General features: G+C 44.3%; 1 long non-coding RNA gene across 1 annotated transcript in view; it reads right to left on the bottom strand.

Annotated features, from left to right (window-relative positions):
* Nucleotides 1-365: 365 nt before the first annotated feature.
* LOC112447090 (uncharacterized) overlaps nucleotides 366-11,859 on the bottom strand; it is a 28,771-nt gene continuing 17,277 nt past the window's right edge. Inside the window, exons 2-3 of the long non-coding RNA XR_003035163.2 lie at nucleotides 5,083-5,152; nucleotides 366-427 (exon numbers count right to left, since the gene is read on the bottom strand). This is a non-coding gene — a long non-coding RNA (uncharacterized lncRNA). The remainder of the gene's footprint in view (nucleotides 428-5,082; nucleotides 5,153-11,859) is intronic.

Raw genomic sequence — 11,859 nt, 5'->3', positions numbered from 1 at the left:
CTCCCGGACCAGGATCGAACCCGTGTCCCCTTGCATTAGCAGGCAGGTTCTTAACCACTGCACAACCAGTGAAGTCCCACTCTAACTATTTAAAATAGAGGATGTTTAATACAGGAAATTGGTTACACAGCTGATGAAAGTTCTGAGAAGCCAAGCAACGGGAAGTGAAGGAATCCAAAAATCAGCAAGAGCAGGAGGCCCCCAGTCCCCTAGGCTGGGGACTCAGGAAGGAGGGTGTTAGCAGAGTCAGGAGCCGAGTCACTCAGCACCCATGGTGGGCGTGTCTGGTGGGAGCTGGAGGCATGCTGGAGATGCAGCAGCTGCTGAGACAGCCCATGAAGCAGAGAGAGAAAGAGGGTGGCCCCCTGGGTTCTCCCTTCCTCCTTCTCCTCAGTCTCTTTCCAATGCTGTCCTTCAGCCAGGAAGCCTGGAAAACACAATCGACAGAGGTTCATTTCCATGTGATCAATACAGGGGAAGGAGGAGTGGATGGACGCGTCACTCTGCTGGGAGTAAGGCAGGACTGACTCCTTGCTGTCAAACATGGAATTCACTGAATTGTTGGAACTCTGGCCCAGCCTCTCGGCCAACCGCAGTAGGGCAACTTTCCTTCTGAATCGTTTATTTGCTTGAGTGTGATATGCCATGATCATCAATACAGACAAAGCAAGTGCAGACCTTTACCCACTGCATAGAATAACCACGGTACTTGGCATCATCCACCTGTTGTGGCTGCCTGGGGCAGTGTGGCGGTTCTGATAGAAGTTAAAAACATAACTAGGGCCTCTAAGAAAAGGACCACAACTTTCAGAGATCCTCCTCTGCTCAGGGATTGTGAATCTGGGATGGAGGCTCTATATTAAGCCATGCTGGTTCTTTCCAAGGAAAGGTGTATGCCTTGGGATAGTTGTACTGACTTATACTATTTAGCTATACTGAAGTAATATGGTCAGGAAAATACAGCAATTATTAGAGCAACGATCCATCTATAACATGAATCTTTCATGGGAAAATATTCATATTGTGAACTTTAAATGCTTTCCTTTTCCTGTACTGATCCCCTCCTCCCCCATGTTACCCCAAAACTGAGTTTGCCTCTCGGTGGTTGTTCAGCCAAAAAACACAACCAAGCCAAAGATCAGGAGAAAGAAGGATTTATTATTACTTTCAGTAAGTAAGGAAAACACTGAAGATCTTTCCCAAAGCAGTGTCTCCCTGAACAGAAAACTGGGAAAGTTTTAAGCTAAGTGTTAGTCCAGTGGAGTCCGACTCTTTGCAACCCCATGGACTGTAGCGCTCCAGGCTTCTCTGTCCATGGGATTCCCCAGGCAAGAATACTGGAGTGGGTAGCCATTCCCTTCTCCATTTAAGCTAAGGGTATATGCATATTCATGAACAGGCTTGGGTTGTTGACAGAGTTCAAGCTTTAGTGGATTGAAGTCGTGAGGGTCAGAAAAGGCCAACACCATCATCCCTTAAGTTCCAGCTGATCTGGTGGTTGAGCCTACAGGCTAATATTTAGCATTGAAACAGAACTGGGAGTTTTTGTTGTTATTTAGTTGCTGAGTCAAGTCCGACCGTTTTTGCAACCCCATGGACTATAGCCCACCAGGCTCCTCTGTTCATGGGACTTCCAAGAATACTTCAGCGGGTAGCCATTTCCTTCTCCATGGGATCTTCCTGACATGGGGATTGAATCCCGGTTTCCTGCATTGGCAGGCGGATTCTTTACCACTGAGCCACTTGGGAAGCTGGAGAGTCTTTACAACTGATACTTTATCTAAGCTATGGTTACTTCTCTTGCCTGAAACCAGTAGTTTTATTTCTATATTCTTTTGTTCCTCTACAATTAGTAACTACTGAGACCTGTTCAAGGGCAAGCACTGTGGTCAAGCTTAGATCACAGAATGGCTTAAGGCAAAAATGGCTTCTCTTCTGTCAAGAAATCCATTCCCATTTCTCTTTTTCCAGGGACTCCCTACCCTATTTGCTCATATTACTTTCTGGTACTGCATCCCACGTTAGGCTCATCTTGTACATTTCCTGCTCCAGTCCTACAGTCAGCCACTTCTCTAAGGAGCCCTGGAGACTTATATTGGAGAACAGCTTTAGAAACCAAGACCTCAGGGCTAGATGTGCTGTTTGACCACTCTTCATCCATCCATCCCTTTCTTAAGGATATACCTTTCCCAGTGCCGTCTTTGGACAAGACTCCAGAGCAGAAGAGACAAATGAAGTGTAAACAATTCTATTCTGCGTGGCCCAAGAGAAGGGCTGTCCCTGGGTATGCACAGAGCTCCATAGCAACCGGGAGGCGAAAGGCCATTTCCAGTTGGAGATCCATTTCACGGAAGTCTCTGTTCTTGATTCTAGACTCTACCTCCTATCTTCTAGGTCCATATCTTAGTAGCTTGGCTCATATCTGCCCTTCTACATTACGGTCTGTTATATCAGCCTGAGCTGAGTTGAAATTCTGGTTCTGTCACTTATTAGCTATGTGGCCTGGAGCCTGTGTTTTCACAGTGGGGATGGTGATGCCAATAGGACCCACCTTTGGAGGCCTTTGGGAAGATTCAGCAGAAGGCATGTGGAGTGCCTGGCACAGTGTCTGGCACAGTCACGAACAACAAATGCTGGCAAGCAGAATGACAATGAAAACTGGATTCCCTCTGGAGGCAGCATCACCTTGAGTGTGACACTGATTCTTAGGACAGAGATGCAGACGAGGCTGTGATTAAAACAGGCTGTAAAGGCAGAGCCCAAGAAGTGGCTGCAGAATGGTCTGACTCCTGGGGTCACAGTCAGGTCTGTCCTGCAGATGACACTGTTTTTGAGATGTGAACCATCAGTGACGGAGGTCTTGGGGTCACCTGGCGAATGGGGGCTCAGCACAAAACTTAGCACCAGGGGGACGAGACGGCTGTTGCCACTTTCTCCCACCTCCATCTCTGTGATTTATGCTTATCAGGATGCATTAACATAGCCTCCGATGTCAATGTATGCTTGATGTTCCAGAAGGAATCTTCGTGCTAGGGTTTTCCACCACAGAGCTGCTTCCCCTGACAGTGATGATGAGCCTATCAAATGTTTTCTGTTCTGGAAGGAAAACAGTATTTAAACTAAGGTGCTTCAGAGAGTCTTGAGAACTTTTAGGGGCAGGTGAAGCATAGATGTCATGAACTTTTGCTGGGACCAGGTGTGTCCCCAAAGTCTTAAAATAGAGTTTACTATGGAGGTTGTGGTTGTCTCACGTGATGTTTTTCTTTAAATCAAGAAGCATCTAGATTAGTGATCTCAAGGTGTGGCTCCTGGACCAATAGCATCAGCAACCTCTAGGAACTTGTTAGAAATATAAATTCTTGGGTCCTATCCCAGACCTACTGAATCAGACACCCTGGATGTATGCCTTGCCTCCTACCCCTGCCCATTACAATCTATGTTTTAACAAGCCCTCTAAATGATTCAGATGCCAGATAAAGCTTTGAAACCATTAATCAAAAAGATGCAGGACTCTCCCAAACTTTCAGCCTTAAAGCTAAAAGTATTTTGAGCTCTGAGCACCTGAAGAGAGGACTCTATCTAATGTATGACACTCAGTAGGTACACATTAAGTGTTTATTGAATGAATGAATTTAAAAATACTGAAGGGGTTAAAATTCAAGACACTGACAACAGCAAGTGCTGGGGAGGATTTGGAGCAAAATGAACACTCATTGACTGCTGATGGGAATGTGAAATGGTACAGCCACTTGCGAAGTCAGTTTGACAGTTTCTTACAAAACTGAACATTCTCTTAGCATACAATCTGGCAGTAGCACTTTTTAATACTTACTCCAAGGAATTAGAAACTTATGTCCACACAAAAAACCTGCACAGGTAGGTTTATAGCAGCTTTATTCATTAATTGCCCCAAAGTGGAATCAACCAAGAAGTCCTTCAGTAGGTGAATGGATAAATAATGTGGTATATCCAGACAATAGAATAGTATTCTGCAGTTAGAGGAAAGGAGCTATCAAACCATGACAAGACATAGAGGAACCCTAAATGCGTATCACTAAGTGAAAGAAGCCAATCTGAAAAAGCTACATTCTATTTGATTTCAACAGTGTGACATTGAGGAAAAGGGAAGACTATGGAGATAGTAAATAGGTCAGTGGCATTCAAGGGCTGGGGGAAGTGTGAGATAAAAAGTTGGCTCACAAGAGGATTTTTAGAGCAGTGAAAAGACTACTTTGTATGGTACTACAATGGTGAATACGTATCATTATACATTTGTCCAAACACATAGAAAGTACGGATAAAGAATGAGCCCTCGTGTAAACTATGAAATTCAGTTAATAATGATGTATCAACATTGGCTCATCAGTTGTAATAAAGGGACCACACAAATGCAAGATGTTATCATCAAGCCTTAAACACATTAGCGTCAACCCTCCAGATACACATGGAACTGATTTAAGAGCATCTTGTTTCCTTGCAAGCATAAATTCCTTAGTCTCTTTTTCAAAGGGGAGGAGTCTTCTTTCCAAGAAGAAAGAGAAGGAAATTCTTCTAGCTCTTAAAGACTTGGTGCCGTGAGCCTGGAAGAGTTGTGCCTGTCCCCTTTGTGAAGATCCAGACCCTTGGGGCATGCTTTGGGAAATCAGTGGATGAATTTTGACAGTTGGGCTGTTCTTGGTACCTTGTTCCTCATGGGGGCCAGTAAGTCATTCTGAAGAAGTTCAGTATTTCCTACAGATGATCAGTAAGAGCTTCTCTGTGACATAACCACACTGCACACTTATAGAAACATTCTGGTGATAACTACATGGCTTTTTTTTAATCTTAAAGAATTCATAGTGCCTCACCAATGCTGGCAAAGGGGGTTTGCTGGAGAAACAATGGAAGTGGCAGCAGAGCACCATCTTTCTTTAGGGTTGGACTCAGCTAAGGTTGGACTAGCTAGGGTTGGACTAGCCAGAGAGGGCTGGGGACAGTTGCAGCCAATGTGATGTAGGCAGATGTTGTGGGGTGGGGCTTCCAGGTAAACTCTATAAAAGACAGAAAGAAAGGTGAAGTGGGAGGGAATAAATTGACATACACCTTTTGTCCTCTGTCCATCTCTTTCTTCTGCTTGGAATGCTGATGGAATGCTGGAAGTGGAGTTGCCACCCTGTAGCCAAGAGGAGATCATGAGTGCCAAGTTCACAAACTGAGGATAGGCATACAGAAAGATAGGAGAAATGTCACACTTAGAGGGTGTTGTACTGCTTCTACCAGCCCTGCACTATTTACCACTGAATTTTATTTTTTACATGAGGGGAGAAAAATAACCCTAATTTGTTTAAGTTGATATTTTGGGAGTTTCTGCTACTTGCAGTCAAATCCCGTATCTAACTGAATGAGAGGTATATTCAGTTGATGCTTGTGGTTGAGAGCACAGACTTTGAGGTCTGCCTGGCCTGGTTATGTGTTCTGCCATGTGCGTTTGAGCATACTCAACTTTGGATACTTCATCTGTGAAATGGACTCAGTAGCACTTCTGACCACAGTATTGTTTTAAGGATGACTTGAAAGAACATATTTTAATGGTTATAAGCACAATGTCTGGTGCATATTAAGGACTATTAAGGACAGAATAGATGGTAGTACAAGACTGGAGTTGCCTCCCACCTCAGATATGCAAGAATTAAGAAAAAAATAGAGCAGGATCTGAGTGTTGTCTTGGACACTCTGAGTATTGTACAACTTCTGGATTTCATTGTCATGGGCTAAATCAAAGTCACATGATGCCAAGTGGATATTCCCAGACCTAACCCCAGACTGTTATCCACTCTCACCCACTTCTAGGGCTTGATGTCTACAGATCCCTCTGGGAAATAACCCCCACTCAACACAGAAGAGTCATGGACAGTCAAGCAGAGGGAGCAGCCTGCGATTCCTGCCCCAAGGCCATCACTGATGGCACCAGAAGTAGACATCCAACCTGAAGGGGTACACTCTGTAGGCTGGCCAGTGGTCTGGCAAGGGTCCTAGTGGGACGATTCTTCTCACGAGGGTCAATAGTTCTGCTGGCTGGCCACTCTTCTGGAGGGACCTCAGTGCTGCCTGGCAAGCTGGTTCCTTGTCACTGATCCACACATTCTCCTACCCTCTGAGATGGCTGTCTTGAATGTTTTTATCTCCCTCAGGGCTTTCCTGGTGGTTCAGATGGTAAAGAATCCACATGCCAATGCCAGGAGACATGGGTGTGATCCCTAGGTTGGGAAGATCCCCTGGAGGAGGGCATGGCAACATCTTCAAGTATTCTTGTCTGGAGAATCCCCATGGACAGAGGAGCCTGGCGGGCTACAGTTTATGGGGTCACAAAGAGTCACACATGACTTTTGCATCTTGCTCTGTACAAACATGCCCAAAGGTTCTCATCTTGAAACAACATGTGACTTCCCTGTGGTCCAGTAGTTGAGAGTCTGCCTTCCAATGCAGGGGATGTAGGTTTGATCCCTGGTCTGGAAACTAAGATCCCACATGCCCCAGAGCAACTAAACCCGTGTGCTGCGACTAGAGCAGGCATCGCAATGAGAAGCCTACATGCTGCAGTGAAGACCCAGCACAAGCCAGAAAAAAAAAATCCTCCCTGCGCCCAAGTCCCCGATGCCCTCCACCCCGCCCCGTGCTTCTGTTTACAGCCCACTTCTGCCCTGTCCTCACTTCCTTGCCTTCTGTCCCCTTGGATTTCACTCAACAGGCTTCCATCTCCACTGTTCCAGGGACACGCTCTCGTCACCCGACGGTTTCTTCCTTATTGAATCTGGTGGTCACTTCTCAGTCCTCAGTTCATTCACACTTCTAGTAGCCTCTTACACAGATGATGATTCCTTTTTGGAAAAAGTGTCTTCGCTTGGTCTCCTCAGTGTGAGAAATGGACAAGAATAAATACCTTGATGATATGGCTGGGGCAAGGACATTATTTCATTTTCAGCAGTATCCCCAGCACCTGGGACAGTATCTTTCATGTATGAGGAACACAGTATCTGTTGAATGGATGAGTCTAGATCAGGGGTAGCAAAGTACAGCTCACAGGCCAAATCTGGCCCACTGCCTGTTTTTGTAAATAAAGTTTTATTAGAACACAACTGTGTTCATTTGTTTACAGATTGTCTAAGCCTGCTTTCACACATTCCACAAGTTGAATAGTTGTGACAGAGACCACGTGTCCCACAAAGCCGAAGATATTTACTGTCTGGCCCGTTACAGAAAAAGTTTGCAGACCCCTGATTTAGACAATTGTTTCTATTTCCACTGTGTGCTATGTGTGTAAGACCCTGACTACAGATGATCAAAGAGACAAAGCTCACAAAAGGAATCACAATGCCCTCCCTCACCCACGGACATTATCAGGGTCTGTCTGTAGCCTGGTCTGTGGTGAATAATTCAGTGGTGATGGGAGAGTGAGGGAGGTGGAAAGGAACAGAAAAAGAATATTAACCTTATTTTTATTAATTAATTTTTATTGCAGTATTTGTGCTCAGTCGTGTCTGACTCTTTTCTACCTCATGGATTGTAGGCTGCCAGGTTCTTCTGTCCATGGAACTTTCCAGGCAAGAATACTAGAGTTGGGTGCCATTTCCTACTCCAAGGGATCTTCCCAACCCAGGGATCAAAGCTGCGTCTCTTGCATATCCTGCATTGGCAGGTGGATTCTTTACTCCCTAGTGCCACCTGGGAAGTGCTTATTGGAATAGAGTTATTTTACAATGTTGTGTTAGTCTCTGCTGTACAGCAAAGTTAATTGGCTCTATGTGTACGTACATCTTCTCTTTTTGGATTTCCTTCCAATATTAACCTTACAATCATTTTATACCATGCATTTTGCATAGTTTATTTCACTTCATCTGCACTGCCTTCTCCAATCTACGAATGAGGAAACTGAAGCACTGGCAGACTAAATGTTTCATGGAAAGTCACACAGAGCTCTGAAGTGTTGGAAAGGGGGTGGCAAGGCCAGAACCTGGGATGGACCCTGGCTCAAGTGGCAGTGATGATGGCAGCAAACACACATGGGGCCTCTGAAGATGTGCAGATACTGTTCTTAGTCTGTCCCATCAACCGTGGTAAACTAAGGCACAGGAAGAGAGACCAACTCCCCCAAGGTCACCTGGCCCTGGTCAAGGGCAGGGCCAGGACTTGACCTGTTAGTTTTGTTTTGTCTCTGTTCCCTTCCACTTTACCATAATGTGTATTAGGTCCTCAATGAATAGTCATCGAACTAGTGGATTTGAACTGGAACTTCCTGGCTCCCGGCCCAGAATCTTTGCCACTATCTGGCACCAGCCACCCATTGAGGGTTCAAAGGACTGTGCAACATTTTGCTCAGAGTAGAGCTGGAGGCCACCTAACTTGTTTCTGCAGAAATTACTAGAACATTTTAGAATTTACTCATCCTCTATCTATATTTTCATCTCTTGGTACACTGCCCGCTCCCTTGGGGAAACTATAATTTCCATAACTGATGATAACATCTGTTTTCAGACATGTGAATCGGTTGCAGAAATGTGTGTCAGCAGAGAACTAAGCCTCCAAGCTTCAAGGAGGTTTCTTACAAAAGTCGTCGGGAGTGGCTTTCTTGCTCAGTCCTGCCAAGAGTTTCAAATCGTGCAACAAAATATATTCTCCAGTTGACAGTTGTGTACATCATAGCTCTCCAGTGGGAGGTGAATTTTCTTCCCCATGTGAAAGTTACTTCACCTAAAATATGGTATTTGATGTATTTATCTTCTAAAATTAGATAAAACCATTATAAATTTTACATACACCAGCCATCCTTCAAGACTAGGACAGAGCTATTTGGGAAAGGAGGCATTCTGTATTCATTAAGGCACACTTCCAATTTATTGCTGGTGGGGAAAGAAGAAAGTGACATCTTTCTCTCTTAGTTATTTCTAATTCCCATAAAAAACAGAGAGTACTGCAGACTGGGTGGCTTGAACAACAGCATTCATTATTGGTTCTGGAGACTGAGAAGTCCAAGATTAACATACTGGCTGGTTCAGATCCTGGTAAGAGCTGTCTTCATCACTTGCACATGGCCACCCTCTTGCTCTGTCCTTGCATGGCTTTTCTTTGCTGCCTGCATTTGGGGCACCATTTGCGGTACCTTCTAGGAAGGCCACTAATCCTATTTGACTAGGACCCCACCTTCGTGAACTCATATAACCTTTACTTAGCTCCTAAAACAATCACTTGGGGGTTTGGACATCCAACATATGAATTTTTTAAAATTTAAATTAAAAATATTTTTATTTTGTATTGGAGTATAGCCAATTAACAATGTTGTGAATTTCAAGTGGACAGCAAAGGGACTCAGCTGTACATATACGTGTATCCATTCTCTCCCAAACTACCCTCCCATCCAGGCTGCCACATAACATTGAGCAGAGTTCCCTGTGCTATACAGTAGGTCCTTGTTGGTTATCCGTTTGAAATACAGCAGTGTGTATATATTGATCCCAAACTCCCTAACTATCCCTTCCCACCAACCTTCCCCCCTGGTAACCATAAATTTGTTCTCTAAGTCTGTAAGTCTGTTTCTGCTTTGTAAATACGTTCATTTGTATCATTTCTTTTTAGATTCTATCTATAAGGGAATCTGGGCTTCTCCTGTGGCTCAGCTGGCAAAGAATCGGTCTGCAATACAGGAGACCTGGGTTCAGTCCCTGGGCTGGGAAGATCCCCTGGAGAAGGGAACAGCTACCCACTTCAGTATTCTGGCCTGGAGAATTCCATGGACTATATAGTCCATGGGATCACAAAGAGTCACACACGACTGGGAAACTTTCACATATAAGGCATATCATATAATAGTTCTCTTTCTCTGTCTGACTTACTTCACTCAGTAGCCAACATATGAGTTCTGGGAGGACAAAATTTAGTTCTCTTCTCATCCCTGGGAACCTCCCCATGGGACCTGACATGATGGAAGTTTGTTAGCTGATTTTGCAAATATGATTCAGTCTGGTTTTGAGTCTACATTAAACATGCTTCTATATGGGAAAACCTCCATCGGTTTGCTTTAGCTTCAAGTTCTTGTACCCAGGAGGAGAAGTCAGGTGTACCAGCAGCAGTTAATCATCTTTGTGACTCCTCCATATGGTAATAATAATGGAGGTTTTCTTTTAACAACTGCATAAGAGATACCAGGTGCCATCTCAAGAAGTTAGTGTCTTGAAGCACTTTGTCTTATCTTTTCATCTTTTTGAGAACCTATGATGGACGGGGCTGTATTTATTTTTACTTCCGTTTTGTAGATGAGGAAACTCAGGTTAGAGAAGCCAAGTGATTTGCTTAAGAGGACACAGTTAGGAAATGACTCAGTCTGTATTTGAACTGAGTACAAACTCCAAGGAACTCTTCTGACCACACTCTCTGTCTCCCATTTGGCCAGGACACTTATATTTCCAGAAACGTCAGTCCACAATCATCAAGAATAATGGTTCAACACAATCCTTTAGACGAATCTCTAGCTGAGAAAGAAGCTGATTCATTTTGATTGAGTTCTTGCTTCCATTCGGATTTACCTTATTCATTTTTGTTGGTCATATAATTGAGGCCATGGGACACCTTTCTGAAAAGTCACTCATGACTTAAAAAGATTTGGTTTTTTATTAGATGTTTAGAAGTTTCTGGAAAGATTCACTTCTGAAAAGAAGCAGTGGAGGATCAGAACAGTGTTGTTTTCTCATTCTGTAATTTCTTTTCATGGCTGTCTTCTCTCATCTATGCGGAGGGGATCCTGAGACAGTTTTATGGCCTTTTTTTTTAAATGAAAATTTCCCTCACTTTTCAGAAATGCAAAGGAAAAATGATCACAGAAAATGTTTTTCTTTTCTCTCTCAGTTCTGTGTTGCAAGTAGTATGTTTTTGTCATGATTACAGTCATTTTTTTCAAAGGCGTCCAGCTGTTTGAACACTCTGAGTTGGAAGCAGGGAAAGGAATGGAAGGATTGCTTCTTCCTTCTTGAAAGCTAACGTGGGCGGAATTCAGGCTGCACAGACCTTAGACATAAACAGTGATGGAGGCGAGAACATATGATCCAATAGGTTACCCCTAGTTACTAGAATTAGGGAGTTTATCTCTTTTCTTCCCCCTCTAAATGTTTATACTTAGGGAGAATTTTCCAGCTCCCTGAGAAAACATTTATTTCCCCAAGAAAGATAAGAGTGCTTATTCTGTGCCGTGTCTATTCAACTGCAAAGAAGTCTTGCAGGTGGAAAGAAGCCCTCTGATTACCAAGCGGCCCATTTCAGAGCATCCAGGCTTGCTTTATTGTCCGTGCCCACTCATTTTGTAAACTGTTCATCAAATAGTTAACTCTCTCCCGCTGCCCACCTGCCTGGAGGATGGGAGGATGGAAGGAAGCCACCGGTACAAAATCATGCGGCAACAGTGACAAGCGTTTGGCTCGTTTAGAGGTGCCTGTCCAGAGAACCACGCAAGAAAACAATGGCGTGAGAGTATGTGAACTTCTAACCCTCTTCCCCACATGCCAGTGGGGCGGTGGGTGGTGTGAGCAAGTGTTCAAGTTCCCTGAAGTGGGTGTTTTTATGGAGCCAAGTGACAAAGAACCAAAGAGGGTCAGGACTTGTGAGCAGCAAGTGGAAAACTACCAAGAACTGTTCAACCCTGCCTGCCGCTTAAATCACTTCTCTGAAATGAGGGGAGCCTGGGTTCACTTCCCTCCCCTGTGCTTCTTTGACATGGGACAGCTCTAAGGGGCAGAGATTTTGCCAAACACTGACTTTTTTGCCCAGTCAGCCCCTTCTCAGTTCCTCTTGTCCAAACGTAGTGACAGTTTGTCAGCAAGCAGGGTGGGGAGGCTG

This window comes from Bos taurus, chromosome 1 (assembly GCF_002263795.3).
Source record: "Bos taurus isolate L1 Dominette 01449 registration number 42190680 breed Hereford chromosome 1, ARS-UCD2.0, whole genome shotgun sequence".
In the NCBI taxonomy this organism is placed as follows: Eukaryota; Metazoa; Chordata; class Mammalia; order Artiodactyla; family Bovidae; genus Bos; species Bos taurus.
Note: the sequence above shows the minus strand (reverse complement) of the source record. Positions and strands in the feature narration are given on the sequence as shown.